At 33.0% G+C, this 18,938-nt stretch overlaps 1 long non-coding RNA gene across 1 annotated transcript; it reads left to right on the top strand.

Annotated features, from left to right (window-relative positions):
• The first annotated feature begins 1,282 nt into the window (after positions 1-1,282).
• Positions 1,283-10,540, top strand: LOC129232068 (uncharacterized). The gene is made up of 3 exons (XR_008581320.1): positions 1,283-1,343; positions 4,195-4,278; positions 10,178-10,540. It is a non-coding gene; the product is annotated as an uncharacterized LOC129232068 (long non-coding RNA).
• The last annotated feature ends 8,398 nt before the right edge of the window (positions 10,541-18,938 follow it).

The following is an 18,938-nucleotide window of genomic DNA, read 5'->3' as shown; positions in this document are numbered from 1 at the left end:
AAGTCATAAGTTTGTCTTTGACACTACGTGAGATACAAGGGGACGCGTAACACAATTTGTCAATCTGGCTTTCCAAAAGTAGAACTCTATCAGGCATCAACTGGAACACTTCTCGTTTCAGTTGGAACAATCTTTGCACACTAACACAGATGTTACCATTCGCACTCTCGACGAATACACATAAGTCCTTTTTTATAACAAAAGCGAAATCACGGTATTCGATTAATTTTTGATTTATATTTTTACGTAGGCTTGAAATAAGTGATCTCCACACATCTGGTTCTAAGGAAATACCATCCTTAGTTGGTCGAAGAATACCATCTTTCCCACACGTATATCTTCTAATATGCACGCGTGTACGTTTCTTAACTTTCATAGGATTAGGAGTCACAATACTAAAATAACTTCCTGTGAACTTAAAAAATAAATGAAACTAGGTTTTAACACTAGCGGGTGAAGAAAAATCCTAAGTACATAGAACAAAATTTCTCGACGCCTTTCAAAGCTCAGAAGCACTCTGAAAATGATTCTCCAAACATCCACTATAAACCAATGAATATTCACTTTAACCAATGAGAAGTGTACATAAGTCTCTTGCTACTGACGTCATAGAATATCACATGAACTTTTGAGCAGAGTTGAGTTGTTTTCCACAGTATTCAGATTTTTAGAAAATGCCAACACTTTGACTTCCAACTTAGTCCTGACCTACTACGAGTAGTTTTAAGATGGTGGCAGGTTTTCACATCACATCGAATGCCGATGACGTTTTCGCATCTCATGCAAATTGACATGATCAATTACACGTGATTGACCATGTCATGCCTTGTTTTATTCTAACAAGAGTGCTTGTACACTCTAAAAAATTTCCGTAAATTTAGGCGCATTGGCCATAAAATTATACGGTAAGTGCCCTTCTTCGAGGAAACAGGGCAGTGACCGTAATTGTAAAAAAACTACAGTAAATTTAAGTTGCGTTGACCGTAAAATTACGGGGCAGTCGTCCAGTCCCTTAATCTGTGCAGAATACGGTCATTCCCCGTAATTTGCTGGCTGATAAAGATCACGTGTCGTTGTCACGTGTTTCTACGCAAAGAAGCGGGAAGGAGAAAAGCCAAGATGGCTGCCTTTTGTTAAACGAATGTTGTCTTCAACTAGATTATTACCTTTTTAATATGTAATATATGATATACGTCTTACAATATCTCGACTAAATATACGTATTGGAGAGTAGGGACTCTGTCTTCCAGGCTCTCATCTAAGTATTGCTCCTAGGCGTCGAAAAAAAGAAAGTGTTGTCTTCCTCGCCATGTGTATTCCAATGTCTGGAATCAAAATATTAAGTAAGTGTTTTTTTTCTATACTATTGTTTAAGTGTAATTTTAATCTGCTGTTCTTCTGTAATTAGCTATTTTGATAACAATAATTTGTGAGCATTGATTGATGGCGAGTACCGAAGCTTCGCTGTAACGTTGAAATTTAGAATTGATATTGATTGTATCAAGACGTACTTACATAGTACAATGTATGCAAACGTGATGCAATATAAACGCACAAATGAATATCATACTATGCTCCATGTGTTTTAATTTCCATAGTTTCATCCAAAAATTTCTGCAATATTTTTCTAAATTAATGTAATTAATTAAAGATGTTGTGCATGAGGGCAAAATGAATTATTTACTAATTCTCTGCATGCTTTATATTCCTGGTTTTAAATAACCATGATCAATGACTAATAGGAATTGGTTACATTTTTTAGATTGTTTTTAATGAACTCAAATGTTACATTTAAACCAATGAAATAAAACATAGGTACGTAGTTGAAAATAAATTGCTTTAGGCTACCTATTAACGACAGATTCGTTTTTAGTAGAAAATATAAATAATGACATCATTGTTTTCATTAGTTTCACAGCTAGAAATGTTTAAAACATGTTTCATACATTTTTTTAATAGCTAAATCTTTAAACAGTTATTCATACAATTATTATAAACCAAAAATAATGTGATGAAGCATGTTTTTCTTATCAACTTTCAACACTTAATTACTGAATTGTTTTTGGTTCAATGTGCCTAAACTTATAAATTAAATGTAAATTTCTATAATAATACTATGTTTTACTGTAACTTACAACTATTCATAACTTAAAATATAATATTTTGTATAATAATTACTGTAAGAAGAATGTTCACATCATTAACTGATGTATTGTCTGAATGAAATTGAAGCAGTTTTCAATTTGCTCAATCTGAGCGGACGAGAAGCCATGTCTTTCTAGTAGGAAACTTAGGCTGTGTTTGCATCATAGAAGTATAATCTAGGTTTTTTTGGGGAGGGGGGGGAGGTGATTAAAGTGGTGAGATTGTGCTATTGAAATTTACTGTGGGTATGCCTTTTTTAGAGAGTCGTTCATGTGACTTATAATATCAAGTAACTTTTTATTGGGGGTTGCATAGCCAGGATTTCATTTCTTTAAGGGTCTAATATACAGAATACAGAGTGGTTCAAACGGGGTGACCCCCCCTCCCCCATCGCATATTCAGTGTTATGTTCATTACGCAGTCACTTTACAGTCTTTAAAGTAGTAAAAATCGGCAGAGCACCATCTATGTCGTAACACAGCGGAATTCTGCTCCATGTTATTGCAGATGTTTTGCTGGGTTCGGAGCAGAATTTTAAACGCAATGTTCTAAACGCCAAAATTGAGTGGAATATGGTGCAGAATTCAGCTGTGTTGCAACATGGATCTTGTTCAACTGAAGTTCTTAAGACTTCAAAGTAACTGTTAAGCCCGGCTCTATAAATTTTTACCCTCTTGCAAAAACTTAGTGGGTCCCCTCCTAGACTAACAGTGTATATTGTTTACGTAAATAAGTCTCAGTACTAGTTTTTTTCCTTTTTTTCCCCTCAATTTCTTGGATCGTGGATCTCTTAAGGATGTGCCCCCCCCCCCCCCCAAACTGCAGGTAACTCGGATCGGAGCCTGAACTGTACAGCAAACATTCAACCATAGTAAAATTAAATGAGGGTTACTCCCGCTTTCGAACCACTCTGTGTATTATACAGTGAAGCACAGTTTATACGTTTATCTTTTATACGTTTTTATCATTTATACGTTATCAAAATTAGTCACTGCTGAGTCCAATACATAATAACGAAAACCTATTATACTTTTTTTTATTTATACACTTGTTTCATGCAGTACTTTCAAAAACGTATAAACGCTGCTTACTTGAAGTTTTCTTATATACGACTAATGAAATTATGTGTGAAACACAAATATTTTCATTTTTGAATTTTTTTGGTCATTTCAATTAGGGTCTAGATCCATGAACCCTCCCCCTGGTTGTACTACTGTTTTTTGAAGTGTTTCATTCAAATAGTGTTATAATCGAATGTTTGTTGTCAAAGGCGCGTTTCAGGTCATTCTTTCGAATGATTTGGTTCTGGTATGAATGTTTTGACTGGAATGTATTTTAATCATAATGGCAGGTTTATAGGAGTCATGGTTGCAGGTCCTTGAAGTGGGGGAGGGGCAGTGGTGGATCCACAGAGGGAGCAATTGGGGTGATCCCCCCCCCCCACGAATTCACAAACCGAAATTTACCTTTGCAAATTTAATTTTGTAAATTCGAAAAATTTCCGGAAAAGGTTTCCAAACTCTCCCCCTCCTCCCAAACTCATCACAAAAAATCGCCAACTGTATTTTTACGACTTTTTAGTTCCAAAATTTTTTCAGGGGAGAGTCCTCAACCCCCTCTCTCCAATGTCATCAAAGATCGTCAAAAATTTTGAATTTTTGGATCTTCAATTTCGAAAAACTACCCGAAATCAAAAACGTTTTCGAAAATGTCGTTCATTAAAATTTTACGGGGTTCTTGAATCAGAAAGGAATGGGCCCTTACTGTTCATCCTTCTATTCTACTTTTGAATTTATGCTTTGTCTTATGTGTGTACGGTTATAAAACTATTTCAACGGTGTAGTTATTGAGTAGTACTTAATACATTCTAAACTACTGGGTTTATACATTTTTCTTTTTAGTTTTTTTGGTTTTTACGCAGTCTGGTTTTTTGTTTTTATTTAATAATTTTTTATTCAATCTGGAGTTTTTTTTATATAAATGATGCATAATCATACCTACCATTTTTTATTTTGTTCCATATACTTAGTTGAATTTTCTTTCACCCAGACAATCCTTGCTTTAAAGTTTTTGCACAATTGGATGAAAAATAACTTCTGGATCAAGAAGTGTTTCATCGGAATTTATTTAGAGGTATGTATTAATATTTTATTTTAAGAAATGTTTTTCTAAACTCTATTGAGCGACGATCAGTTTCTTTGCTCAGAAACTAACGATTGTAATTTTTCTACTTGTTACTTGTATTCAGTGCTTTTATTTCTGGTCGCTGTTGTATTTAAATGTTATCGATATGAAAAAATAAAATTTTATAATAAATTTAAAAGAATATAAAATGTTCAGTATAATTGTGCCACAGAGTAATGTCCGATGAACTGGACACGAAAACAGAACTCTTCATTTTGTAATCTTAGGTAGTCTATTTGTATTGTATACAGGGGTAGAAATAAGAAAAGTGTAGTCACTGATCCATGGGACCAGTAACTAAAATATTTGACTGGTCCGAGCAAACTTTCACTGGTCGGTTTAGACGTCCTAATTAAAAACTGAAAATACTTTAAAATTTAAAATTACAAAAAATTTAATACCTATATTTTTGCATATTCTAATTGAAAAATATAATCTAAGCATCATTTAATTCAAAAATTTATTCCGAGATGAGTTAAAACATTTTTACATCATCATAAATAGAGAATCACATAAAAAAAAATTATGAAAATCAAATTGAATGAGGTATTAAACACAAAATTTTAACAAAATGCAAGGAAGCAAGCTATTGGACAGCAGAAGCACACATTTTTCTTCTTTGTCCACTTTCTAGCCATAATGTCACTGCTGGTATTGGATTAAATAACTCGATGTCTACAGTATCCAAATTTATCCGCATTAAATCATTGAGAGAGTCTGTAGAGAAAGAGCTACGCCCCACACCTGCTGTCACACCACAGAAAGCACATTGGTCAGTGTGATTCAGTTTCTCTTTCCCATTGTGTGTGTTCGTTTCACCTCCCCTTATCATTCTCCTTTGCTAGATAACTCCTTGCCTGACGCATGCGCAGAAAGGGGAAGAAACAAATTTTCTTCATCGTGAGGATTGAATCGTCCTGATTGCGATGGCAAGGGCCGGTGGTCCGATGGACCAGTGATAATTATTTCTTGGTGGTCCGAGTCATATTTCACTGGTCCTGGACCAGCAGACCACTGTAAATTTCGAGCCCTGGATAGGTATGAGAACACATCCTATTTGTATTGTATAGGCAGGGCGCCCATATGCAAAGTTGCAAGGAGGGGGGGGGGGGCTCAAATATTTTCCCTGTGGTTTAGCTCTATATTTTCCCCATGGAAACTGATTTCAGGACAGATTAGAGTCATTAAAATTTGACATTTTTAATAACTTATTCATTAATGGCTGGAGAAGAAATGTTTTTACATTTTTGCAAGGAAAAAAGTACTAAAAGCAAGGAAATTCTAATTTCAAGGGGGGGCTCTAGCCCCCCTTGCACCCCTATATGGGCCCCCTTGCCTTATACGTATATAAACTACTGTATTTCGGATTAGCAACATGTGCTACAACCAAGGATACTTGGGCAGTTTTCAACAGTTAAAATCTCAACCCTGGCTGTCCTACTGCATACCCATCCATGCTCGTCATTGGAGGGGGGGGGGGATTTCCCCCCTCCCATTCTTTCAAGAAAAAAAAGATGAGCATGACTAGGGTATGCATGGGCGCTGCCAGTTAGGAGTTTTTAGGGGCTCAATTCCTCCCAGAATGCTTGGTTTTAACCCCATTGCCAATCCTAATGCCTAACGCATTCACAGTAGTTAAAATGCCGGGCCTGATCCTACTTACGACAAAAGAAGTGCATTAGCCATCTTTTGTGGTACAACTTATAAATGATGAAAAGGTTGATATCAGGGGGTTAGATACTGCTATTTTAGGGCTGGTCATGCTGAAGAATATTTTTAAAGTGCATAAAAAATTCTGAAAATACTTGGGTGTCAATTAAAGCAATAACTTAGCCAGAAATAAAGCACCTTGTGGGACATAAACAATACTAATTAATTTTAAAAGCAATGAAAGGAAGTTGTATTCCAGATTTTTACTTTAAAAAATATTAAGTGAATTTAAAAAAAAAAATACTCTAATTGTTTGCAGGTTATTCATTAAGTATATTTGAACACAAAGTGAGTGGATAATAATGTCGGCAGAGAATTATGACCCTCGCCTTGTATCCATCGTTGCATGTAGGATGCGCAGATTTCCATATTTATTTTGAAAATACAGTCAAACCTTATTAAAACTAACTCCAAGGGACCTTTATAATCTATTGGCCTTCACCTTAGTTTATCTTATCAAAATATCAATCATTAACAATCAATAGGACAGGGATCACAAATGTAGTTTATCTTAGCAGAAATTCATTTTAAGCGTGTTCAAAATAGTATGATATGTTTGATATTTTGTTTTCCAATTGCGATGTTTGCAATCTAAGAATTATATTAATCATATCAGTAACACTCATTTACTATTGAAAAGAACCAAAAGTAGACTGCTAATAAAATTTACTGTAAGGGTGTCTTTTTTAGGAATGTCCTTCTTTGTGGCACCGTTTTTTAGGGGATGAGGATGAGCCTCCACTATTGTGGAACGGACACCTTCGTGGTTTTTTAAATGATTGTTTCTTTAGTGTTTTAATTAAATAGTGTTATAAAAGAATGTTTGTTGTCGAGAGTTTGGTTATTGATTTCTTCTGGATGATTTGATAGCTCAATTATATGTTTTTGAGCGAATATTTTATTAGAATTCTAGTCAAATATTTGACTGAAGACTGAATATTTGGCTAAAAAATGATTTATAATTTTTGTATTTTATTTTATGGCAATTCAGAATTGAAGATGCTTATCTATTTTCTGTAGATTAATTATTTTGTTTGAAGCATTACATAATATTTTGAATTGTAAAACTTCCGAAATCAAAATACTGCAAAATTTAATTTCTGAGTGTTTTCTTTGCACATTATAAATTGCCTTTTTTAAACATTTGTGAGACGAGAAACGTTTCACAAATTGATTTTTTCTGCTTAGTGTTTCATACCTAAGAAGTCCAGTGGCACTTTGTGCCTCCTCATTGCAGATTTGAGTTTAATTCCCCGTTGGGCACAGTTGACTTCACCTTTCATCCCATAAGTGGGTCAATAAAATGAGTACCAAGCATGCTTGGAAACTAAACACTGGAGGTTCCACGTTTGGCTGACCACCTTACTAGAACACCTGCCTTTGCACCCCACAGCCCTCTGTCAAGAAGATTGATATGGGCACGGTGGGATTGCCTCCAATTTTGCGTCACTGAGTTTAGTTTCATACTTATGACTTATAAGCGGTAAAAAAAAATGTTTATGTGGCGTAAGATATAAAAGAAAGTGAAAAGCTACGAAACTTAAATGTAACATCTGAATGTTTTCTCTTGCACTAAAATCACCTTAAATGAGTCATTCTTCAAAAAGTAACTTTTCTGTCACATGCCTTTTACAGTAAAAAATTTTGGGAACAATTCATTTAACAATGATTTTTAATTTCATCAAAAGTATATTGATTTAAACCTGCCAGCAATTTTTGAATAACAAGTTTTATTTTAGTATATTTTTGGTTCACAATGTGAATTTCACTTCCATGGCATGTCACACACCTTGTGTGGCTGTTTATGTTGCTTAATAACTTGATTAATTAAAAGTATATACTAATTTATTAATTATTCCTTTCACAAGTGCCTCAAATGATAATTGTTTAAGTATATTTAACTTTTTAATAGTGGTTTAGTTCATTTTAGTAGGACAAGAAGTCATGTCGCACAAAAATTTACTAAATACTATTTTACATGTATTTGAAACTACTAATTAAACCATACTTTAATGAAGAGAACTTAATTATATTCCCACTAATCATTAAAATAGCTGATTGATTGCACAATTAACAAAACTACCACTTTGATATTAAATTGGCCTCAATTTTTAAATACTAAAAGTTATTTTTATTTTAATTTCTATGAACAAGGGATTATTTTATTTTTTATTTATACGTAAAATAATTGGAACTGAGCTGGCCATTGTTTATGGTTACTTCTAGTAGGTAACACTTTCATGGAAGAACGAAAAAAAAAGGAAAAAAGGTTTCGAAATTGAAAAATATTTGCATTCAAAAGTTATGTTTTCTGAAGAATTACCCAAATGTGATAATATTAGTAAATAACAGGTTGGAAGTTTGTACTAGAGTACTATATACACATTCATTCTATATACACATTCATGGTATAAAAAATTGTTTGCCTACTAATTGTCAACTATTTATGTTATTTACTATTCAATTGCTGACTAAATATTAAGGTATTCAGCCAAACCAAGTATTCGGTTTTGTGTGCCAAATAGCCAGCAGTATACCAAAAATCAACTGCATATTCAATGTATCCCTAATTTAAACGAAGAGCTTTTTCAAAGTTGGTGGGTATGCATGTTAAAACCCAGTGTGCATGTGTGGTTGAAAACATTGTCCTACTATTGAGTGCAGTAATTTAGTGTGGTTGAATAGTACTTAGGATGATTACTGAGTACTCAACCCAAGTTCATGCTACTGGGTCAAGTACTGAATATAGATCTTTTTTTAACGAACAACTGACATACACAAGGGAAAATTTTTCTGTTATTGGAATATTTATATGGATATTAAGCATGAAATAAGTTTTCAATTAAAAAGAAAATCCAAAAAGATTTAAAGTTTAAAATTTAAAACTATTTTTTCAGAATTTGTGGGGGGAAAATTGAAGTTGATTTAAAAAACTTAAATTTTTCCATCACAGTTCTTTCTCGCGTTAAAAATTAATCATAGATAGCTTCTTTGTACTTTAAAAATTTTTGACCAGTACTTTTACTGGGAAGTCTCTTATTTTGGGGTAAGGAGCTGAAGATTCCCGTAGTTTGTCTTTTTCCTTCCAACAATGCAACATGTTTTCTGTCTTTACTTTTCTTTTTGAACTTGGAAAAAAAAATACAAATACTAAACCTGTAAAAATGCATCCTTTAGGACTGGACTCAGACTCCAATATTATTCCTATAGCGAACAAAAGTAGTTTTATTCAAATATTATGTTTTTATTTATAAAATTTGTTTAAAAGTTTTATTTATGTATGGGCAAATGAAAATTTATGAAATAAAATAGTTTATTTTTATTTATCTTTTGTGGCCCCCCTTAGCCCCTCTACTAGAAAATCTGCTACCATGCTTATGTATGGGGTCAAAAAGCTTGGATGCTTATGCTCTGAAAAAAGGTGTTTTCAATATCTGTTTTTATCATACTGTAGATGCCCGTCAGGAAATAGCCCATATTGGCACTAAAAATTCCAAAATGTTTTTTCCCTGAAATTTCCCCTTATACTTGTACTACAGTTGCAGGTTTCCCCCGAGATCTTTGCAAGACTCCAAAGTGCTTTATGTTTAATTATATCTCTTAATGATCATCATTATTGTTTATGTTTTCAATTGAATATGATTCATTGTTTCTTTCTTTTTTTGAAATTGATGTTCACTAAATATTCATAACCTCATTTTGTTTTCTTTTCAAAACAGACCACATATTTTGAATTGATGTTGGAAAAATGCTTTTCTTTGTCACTCGTTTGATTTGATGAAACAAATTTTTCGATATTTACGTGTTTACCAGCTTTTATGCATTAAACTTAAGATTTATACATTTTAGCAGTTACGATGTCTTTTGATCTAGCCTTAATTTTTTGTTTAATTTTATTATAGCTTTTATTTCTATGTATGCATGTGCTTTTTCCTAGGATTCCTGGAAATTATGTAAAAATCCTTTGAACATCATATTAGGGAGGAAAACCTTATGAAACCAGGGAAAGGGGTGAAAAAAAATAGGGTGCTTTAAAATGCTTTATTTTGATTTTCACTATTTAGTGAGAATGCTGCTCTGCTTTAAATGTGTAAAAAACAAATCATTCTTAATTTTCCTTATGGTGATTTCTTTTTAGGGCAATATTTTGGATAAGTTACTGAACTAAAGGATCCAAAAGGAATAAAGATTTGGAAAAAGTGATTCAACCAAGTTTTGAAAAATTTGACCATAATTTCTCTTCTGAAAAAGTTTATTTGTAATTATGTTGTTATTTAACTTGTAATTAGTGTAAAATAAACCTTTTTGATGTTTTAACTTCTTTGTTTTCATTGTTGACACTTCTGGATATTGTCTCTTCTTATTTCTTATGTAGACATGCTCACATATTTTTTTGGTAATAATTTTTGAGCTAAAATTCTTTCTCTCGATAAAATTGTTTTCGAGATGCTTACCTTTAATGGATACTTATGGTGTTTAAAAATTAATTTATCCATAAGTTTATGCTAGCTAGTAAAAAATGCAGTCTATTTTTGAAGTCGACTGCACAAGTTTTTAATTTATGTATAATTTAATTAATTTATAACTTTTTTAAATATGAAGTATAAATATGTTTTTTAATAATTTATATAACTTTTTTGAATGTTCTATGTTCTTTGAATGAACGAGGTCAGCAAACAAGTAAAGGCAATGGACGAAGCATTAAAAAAACACTAGTTGCCAATGTTGGTAACATGTGTTTTAGCGATGAAACAAATTATTATGTATGTAAGCATTTTACATAAAATGTTAAGTGTTGTATTTTACTATAATCCATACAGTAAAAAAGCTTTACTGAATTTGTTTTTTTTTTTTTTCAGTTAAGTTTCCCTTATTTCACGGGATTTTTTCTATATTTCTTTTTATACTTCTCTCTCTTAAACATGCATTCTCATTTTTAGAGATCATTTAATAGAATATTTATAATTCTGGCAACTGGGGTCCTCAAACTGCATTACTAACAGTGTTAGCCTATTTTACGTGTTTATTGAATTGTAAAAATGACTTGCATTTTATTGTGTTCTTAAAACTTTTATTCATAACTTGGTTCTTATATGACAATAAACTAAGTTTTAAAGCACCTAATAATTTATGGGCAATGACGATAAAGAATGACATTTTTTTATGAACATCATGTTAATTTACAGGAGGCAGTGACCATAGAAAAGTTTTATGAGCATAACGCCAATTTACGGGCAGTGATCCTAGAAAATGAATTATAGCTTTTACGGAAGTAATATCAATTTACGGGCAATAGGCGTAGAGAATAAATTCTAGCTTTTACGGGAGCAATATCAATTTACGGTCAATGGGCGTAGAAAACAAATTCTAGCTTTTACGGGCATATAGTCAATGTACGGGCAGTGGCCGTAGAAAGAGGAATATAATTTTCACGGGCACATTGTCAATTTACGGTCACTCCCCTTTTATTTTACGGGGAGGAAATTACGGGCAAACCTATTATTTTCACGGTCAGGAAAGATTACGGGCAGAATATTATTTTTACGGGCAGTGACCGGACCATTTTCTGCCGGTCACTGACCGTATTCTAACGGTGAAATTTCTTACAGTGCAAGTGATACGTCTATTACGGTGGAATTACCCAGTTGTCACTTGCAATAGGAGTGAATATTTTGTGGAGACAAAAGAACTAAGACCTGCCTAACCGGACCCAAAGTTTGTTGCCCGTCGTAACTTTTGCATTTGTATATGTATCAAGTTGTGTAAATTAAAGTGTTTTTTCGTTTAAAAAAATACGTTTATGACTTTATTTATGGTGAAATTCTTGTAATTATACAATACATGTGAAGTGATTTTACACGAAAATATGATGTGATTGATGTAAATTTGGATTCTAATGTTACTTGTTTTCGTGCCCCTGCTATCGAAATGTTAGGTTTCAAAAGGATGCGAAATTTTAAGAAAATTCACCAAATTTAGCGAGTTTCGGTGAATAGTGGAATAGATCTTTCACACGCTTTGCATCTGAATGATGTGCCACCTGCAGACGACGAAATTGTAGACGAAATATTGGCAAATTCAATTTATCACCTAGTTTTTGAATTTGGCGCTTCTCTTAACATTTTGGCAGGCTTTAAGACCTTATATATCGAAAACGGAGGCACGAGGGCAATTAACTTTTGATCGAGGGCAAAAATGTGTCAATATGATCCTTCCATTGGTACCTATCAAAAGAATTTTTTTTTAGATTATTTATTTTTGCTAGGGTGCTTAGAAAATAATAGGAAGTATTGACATTAATCCGGCCTTAAAAGCTCCTTTCTGATGATTTTTATTATGAATGTTTTCTTTTTTTCCTCCACTTATTAATTTATGTAGTTTGCTGATTGAACATGGGGTTCATCACTTCAGCTGAATTTAGAAGCTGGTGCTGGATATTCGTTTACAATGAAAGTCAGCTCAAGAATCATGCAAAAAAAAGCTTCGTTGCCCAAGTATTGTTGAAAAAAGCTAGAGAAATAGTTAGATAAAATTGGATGAGGAAACCTCGGCTGAATTACAATCATTTCTTAATTTGAGGGGGAGAGGAAGAGATACATAGCAGTAATGAAAGGAAGTTTCAAACTACTGGGGAATGAAACGTGTAATACAAGAAACTGGAGTTTCAGTAGTTAAGTTATTTTAACTCGAATCACATTACTTTTAAAAGGAAAAATATTGTAAGTTCTAATTTGAATGCTTGTCTAAACCAGGTTTTTACAACCTTTTGTCCATAATGTACTGAAGCATCGTTGTTTTTTCTGTATTTATGAAAAGTTTACCAGAATTAATTATTTGTTTCATGAAATTGAATTCCTGTTTAGTGATATTTTCACAATAAAAAAAACACCAACCAGAACGTATAAATGTAAACATATATGTTTATGAGGGTACTCACTAACTGCCTGAAATTGAGGACACTAGTTTTGTAAACAATTCTGCAAAGGAAAGAGACTGGTGGCTGCATAGCGCGCATAGTGCGTATTATGTTTAGCAGAAACAAAATCACCGGCGGTAACCTTCCGCCCGATGAACCATACTAATTCATCAAACATCACACTTTGTGGATCTTTGTCAAAAATTTCTTTACGTGGTTTTTGGAGATTTTCTATCTGATAACCACATTGAACACTGCATTTTCTCCTATATAGTGACCATTTTCTCTTTTTTGCTCAGACAGATACAATTGGCTAGCGTCCTGTAGTTCAGTTATTTAGTTTAAATTCCCCCAGAGGTTTTTTTTTTTTTTTGTCTTGCAGCATATTGCCTTTCATTTTATTAATTCGTATTTCTGCTATCAGAGTTTATAATGGTAAAGATCGGTTTTTGGCGCGCTGTGCTTTTTTTCTCATTAAACTACCTGCAAAACATTCTTTTGTCAATTTCGCTGCGCGGCAAAAAAAAAAAAATGCTTCTTACATGACACAGAAGAACAGTCATATTAGTGCCCGGGTATTTGGAACTGATTTTGCAGGAATTTAGTGCTTTGGGTTCAAATATGACCTCAGTTTTTACCCAGAAGCTCATATTTCTAAGATATGACATTGAAATATACGTGACAACGGTTAAAGTTACATTCATTGTGTAAAAAACAAACAAAACATGGAATTTTTATTTCTATTGTATCCTATAAATACTCAGAGAGATATTTAATCTATGTAGCGAATTTTCCTGAACGTAACTCGAATGCAGACTGACGATAAGGCAAATATGCGGGAAGCAATCCTTGTTTCAGAAGCCTGTAATTGCTTTAGAACTGCACAAAATGGAGTTAAAACTGCACATTTTGCGTAAAACAGCAGCTCTTATATGAAAAAGTAGAGCTCTGCTAGTGAAAAAATAATTTTATATTCTGATTCAGAGCATCAAACGTATCTAAAATCAGTGATCAAACTTTTGCGCCAAAGAGAAAATACTGTTTTGTTCCCCTGTGTAATACTTGCTGATTCTTATGAAAAATAACCCTTTGAAATCCAAATAACGCAATGTCCTTCAACAAAATTAGCACTAGTAAAACTATAATCCCACCCCCCCTTTATTTCGCAATTCCGATTCAAAAGAGGAAAAAAAATAGTATTGCAAAGCAAACCCGCAGTTAACTAGTTATAGAATTATGAACTAGCACTTTAAAAATTAAACGTTGCAAGTTTAATATACTATATCACATAAATGATGATCAACAACGTTTTGACACAAAATTGACAGATTACTGCATACACGGGTTTCGAAGTTTAAGGCGACCTCTTCTTCAATGCATATAGTGTGCTTTTGGATGAAAAGACAACTTTTCCTCCAAAAAATCACAATTTTCATGAAAAAAGAGTTTTCCTGAAACCTCGAAGCACGTGTATGCAGTAATCTGCTAATTTTGTGTTTCAAAACTTTGTCGCTCAACATTTGCTTTTCCGCACAAAGGTATTTATTTATTTCTTATATTATAGTTAGTTTCAAAATGAAAAGTAAAACTTTAGCAGGTTATTGTCCATTAGAAACTCTTATTTATTGCTTTCTCCAATTCAGAAGTAATAGTCTGCTGACTTTCTTAAAAGTCTGCGAAGGACATTTCAATGTCATGCTCTTCCTGATGCCGGGAAGAAAACATTGCACATTTCCACCAAATTTAAAAAAAAAAAAGGAAAATCAAGACTTACTGCGGTTGTCGCCAAAGGACGTCGGACAACACGTGTAAAAGTTGGTGCTTCTGTGAAACTCCGATTTGTTGCCTAGGAAGACATTTTCGAGGCTGCATCGCAGTAAGAGTCTTAGCTGTGGAAATGGAAAAAGTCGAGTATTGAGTTAAATTATATACGCAATTCGCCAACATAAATTAGCTTTAACATATACTAATATTCATTTATTAAGAACTTAAATGTTTAATCCAATTTGATGAGACTAAACAGAGAACTATCGGGAAGTGAATGAACGGACATTTTAAATTCGTCCTCTCATTAACTCTTAATAAAATTCCTAAACGTTCTTGGAAAATTAGGGGCATCTTATGTACCTCATTTCTGCCTTTAACATATCAATCAGAATTAAAGATGAAAACGGTCGGAAAAAAACCGGAAAATTTCCGAAAAAAACGGGAAAACAAGTTTTTTAATGAAGGGGTTTATTTACACTCCGGAAAAATTGAAAAAATGAATTTTTTGAAGTTTTCAGGAAGTTTTAATTGAAATTTTCAGCAAAAAGTGATTAAAAATTTCTCAGACTTAAATTCTGATGCAGTTTCCTCCTCCCCCCCTTGTAAGTTAAAATACTGTCTAACTTTAATGCTAGTTGTTATATGATTATATAATTTGCATATAGATCAAAAAAGTTTACTAGTACTTTTTGCAAAAAAGCTTAAACCAATATCCTTTGTGAAGAATTTATTTTCCTTCTTCATAAAACAAACAAGCATAACTTTAGTCACAAAACTGTTTCTACTGACTGTGCGAACCAAATGTACAGGGTGCGGCAAAAAAAAAAAAAAAAAAACCGGGCGAGAAATGTTCCATGAAACTTTATTAAAAATAAATCAAAACATAAAAGATAATATCAGAAGATATTTAGCAATCAATAAATTTAATTGGTTTCAAACTGGCAGTCTGTTGCAGTAATACAGAGATGCAATTGCTTATTAAAATTTTCATTTAAGGCCCGCAAGTCCTTTAATCAATTCTATTCCCTAGAAATCAATTAGTTTAGAGAGTTCAAACTTATGTGTAGTTTAGGGTAGACCTTTGACTCTAAAATAGGCCATACAGTGTAACAAATGGGATTGAGGTCTAGCGAGTAGAGCGTCCACTCAAAAGATGATATCATGACAAAAACAATGCGCCTTACACCACTCGTCTTCTTAGCCATATGAATTGGAGTGGAGTTTAAGGAAAATGTTCAGACTACACTGCTGAAGTGCTCTTAGGCCCACAGAAGTACAATAACTTCTTAAATGTGCTTCTGGTTCACTTTTTTGATTCACTTTACGATCATCATCCAAAAAGAACTAGAATCTTTTTTTGTCGCTTGTGCTGATTCCATCACAGACCAAGCCTGACTTTAGATTTGTGCGATATTTAACGTTTTCTAAGGTGCTTGGCGTGTCTACAGACCAAATCTTATTGTTATGGGGGATATGAGCTGGTTGAACGGTAAATCAGTGAAAGGTATCTCTTTCAGCGTGGACTTGCGGCCCGTCTCAAAGGTTTCAGGCATCTCTGGAATCATACGAATGCCTGAACTTTTTGGAGCTCTTAAAACTTCTGTTTGAGCTGTTTTTGCCCTTAGTCACAATTATCATTCACTAATTCCCATCTTACAAACGACTTCTCTCGTGGAAACCCAAGGATTTCATTGAACTCACTTTTGGATGTCCTGATGATTAACTGAAATGTTCACTGTTCGTTTTTGTACTTTCCGGACATCGACTATCATTTCCAAGCTACTTAAAAAGGCAGACAGTTTCAAATACTGTTTACTGAGGCATAACAAGCAAACGAACTGTCGTTCTACTTGGTTAAACAACTTAAAAAGTCGGGTAATTTGCTTAAAATGGTATGAAAACCGAAAACAATACATAAACTAGGAAACATATTGTAAATTATTTTCTAATAAAGTGAAAAACAAAAATAAATTACTTTTAAATTAAAAAAAAACCGCGTTCAAAAAATACCCAGGAACTAAAAAGTAAAAAATAACTGATTACACTTACATTCTATTTCCGACCCAAACATAGAAATGAAATTTATTTTACAATTCCAGTACAAAAATCAACTAAACTAAACTCCGAATTATAAAATAAACACTGATTTAAATTACTATACGATGAATTATTTTAAGTACCTAACTAATTATATACGATCTCTTAATTTTTAATAATCTTTTGAAGTCGGGGCCTCCTATAAACAACTACATAACGTAACTGACAACCCACCTAATCCTGAATTAAACACTGATTTAACTATACGCGAAATCAGTCTTTAAAACTAAACCTACTCAGTTTTGCCTACTGACTTTTGCTTATCGCTACAGGCAGGGGCGTGCACAGAAATTTTGGAGCCCATCACAAATGACTTTTCCGGGCCCCTCTCCATATTGTTTACCCCTATATTTCACCGTTAGCTACAAAAATACTGGGCCCCCTCCAGGCTCGGGCCTGGAACAACAGGTGTCCCATCCCCCTCCTTGTGCACGCCCCTGGGTACAGGTGTCTTCGAGTATTTATGGAACATTGTACAAAGGAAAAACAAATCCGACGAGTTCAGAACCTCCTCCTTTTTTTGAAGCCCTAATTAATATGACCCAAATTTCAAATTGAACTGGCGGCATCGTGAAATAGTAAATCCAGAATATTGGTCAAACTTCAGAAATCATACTCAGTTATGATATATATTATTAAAGAATATAAATTAATTCGTGGGGGGGGGTGTTCTGTATTCAATTCCCCCTCAATTGAACACTAAATATATTTAAAAATTGGAATATTAAATAAAGAACTTTATATTTTAGTGCCTAAATAAAGTTATTTATTATTAAATAAAATATTAAGTTAATTGATTCAACTAGTAAAGTAGCAAAATATATTTAATTTACTGCTTTGCTACGCAGTAATAAATACATTAATACATTAGTAACACCTATAATAAAAAATTACCATGCGGCGCAGCGTTGAGAAAATTAATCATCCATGTGCCGCGAGAATTGAATATCGTTCAAAAGAAAACCAAAAGCTTAGGTGGGAAAATACACCGATCACAGCAACATCATGTGACCATGACGTCTGAAATCTTGGATTTCTCTGGGACCCCTTATCAGATCCAGACAAAATTACAATAGGACCATCTAGGAAGTATACCTTCCAAACAAAACAAAAAAAAAAAAAAAATCAAATCGATCCAGTAGTGTTGGAATAATTCGAAAACACACATAAAAAGCAGCAATACGAAATCATAACATCCTTTTTTGAAGTCAGTTAATAAATAAGGCACTCATCACAATTAAATTACCTTTCTTCCGTTCGATGATACAATTTTTGTCCTATATATATATATATATATATTTGCCGCACCCTGCATACTGCCGTGCTAAGCAAAAAAATGGAATCTGCAGTTGGACTCATACTGATATATTGTGTTTTAAAGTTTAGCTCTTCCATATATTTGTTTCAAATGTCTTTTTTTTTAAAGAATTTTTCAAAAAAAAATAGTTTTTGATCAAATAACCCTAAAATATTTTATTTATTTAAGTAAAATACAAAACAAAGAACAACTTGGTTATAACTCAGTTTTGTACAAAAGTGTTGGTGTGAATACTTTTACTACTTTGATTAGTACGTCCGTATGAAAAAACTGAAATTCCAGTTTAAGTTTTTTTTAGCTTAGGAAAGACAAATTTAGTTTTGATTTGAACTTTTGATTTGACTGCATTGGGAAAAAAAATCAAAACTCAATAGCTTTTATTTTCAGACAGTAAAATTACATTGCATTATTTTTCTTTCAAAAAACAAAACTGTCGTGCTTGAAGGACGAATATTAAAATGAATATTTAAAGTTTCAAAGGTAATCTAAAATAGAAAATGTAGTTGTTATGATAAGATACAAAAATTACCCAATGTTATTGGTTGAATGACGACTTGACTTATTTCTGGTGTTTGACCATGAAAGCTCTCAGTTATAAACAAAAAGTTTTTTTTTTTTTCTCCTAATTGATCTTACCTTTATGTGTATTCCTGTCAAGTATAAAAAGAAGATGTGTGGATAGCATATATTTTAATGCTTAACCCGTTATATGTTCCAAGAAACACAGAGCTACTAAGAAACCCTTATTTTATTCATAAAGAAAACAAATTTTCTACCACTTGAAAATTTCCGGAAATTTTA

The sequence above is a fragment of the Uloborus diversus genome, unplaced genomic scaffold, assembly GCF_026930045.1.
Source record: "Uloborus diversus isolate 005 unplaced genomic scaffold, Udiv.v.3.1 scaffold_1035, whole genome shotgun sequence".
NCBI classification, from domain to species: Eukaryota; Metazoa; Arthropoda; class Arachnida; order Araneae; family Uloboridae; genus Uloborus; species Uloborus diversus.
The sequence above is the reverse complement of the archived record's forward strand: the minus strand, read 5'-3'. Positions and strand labels throughout refer to the sequence as shown.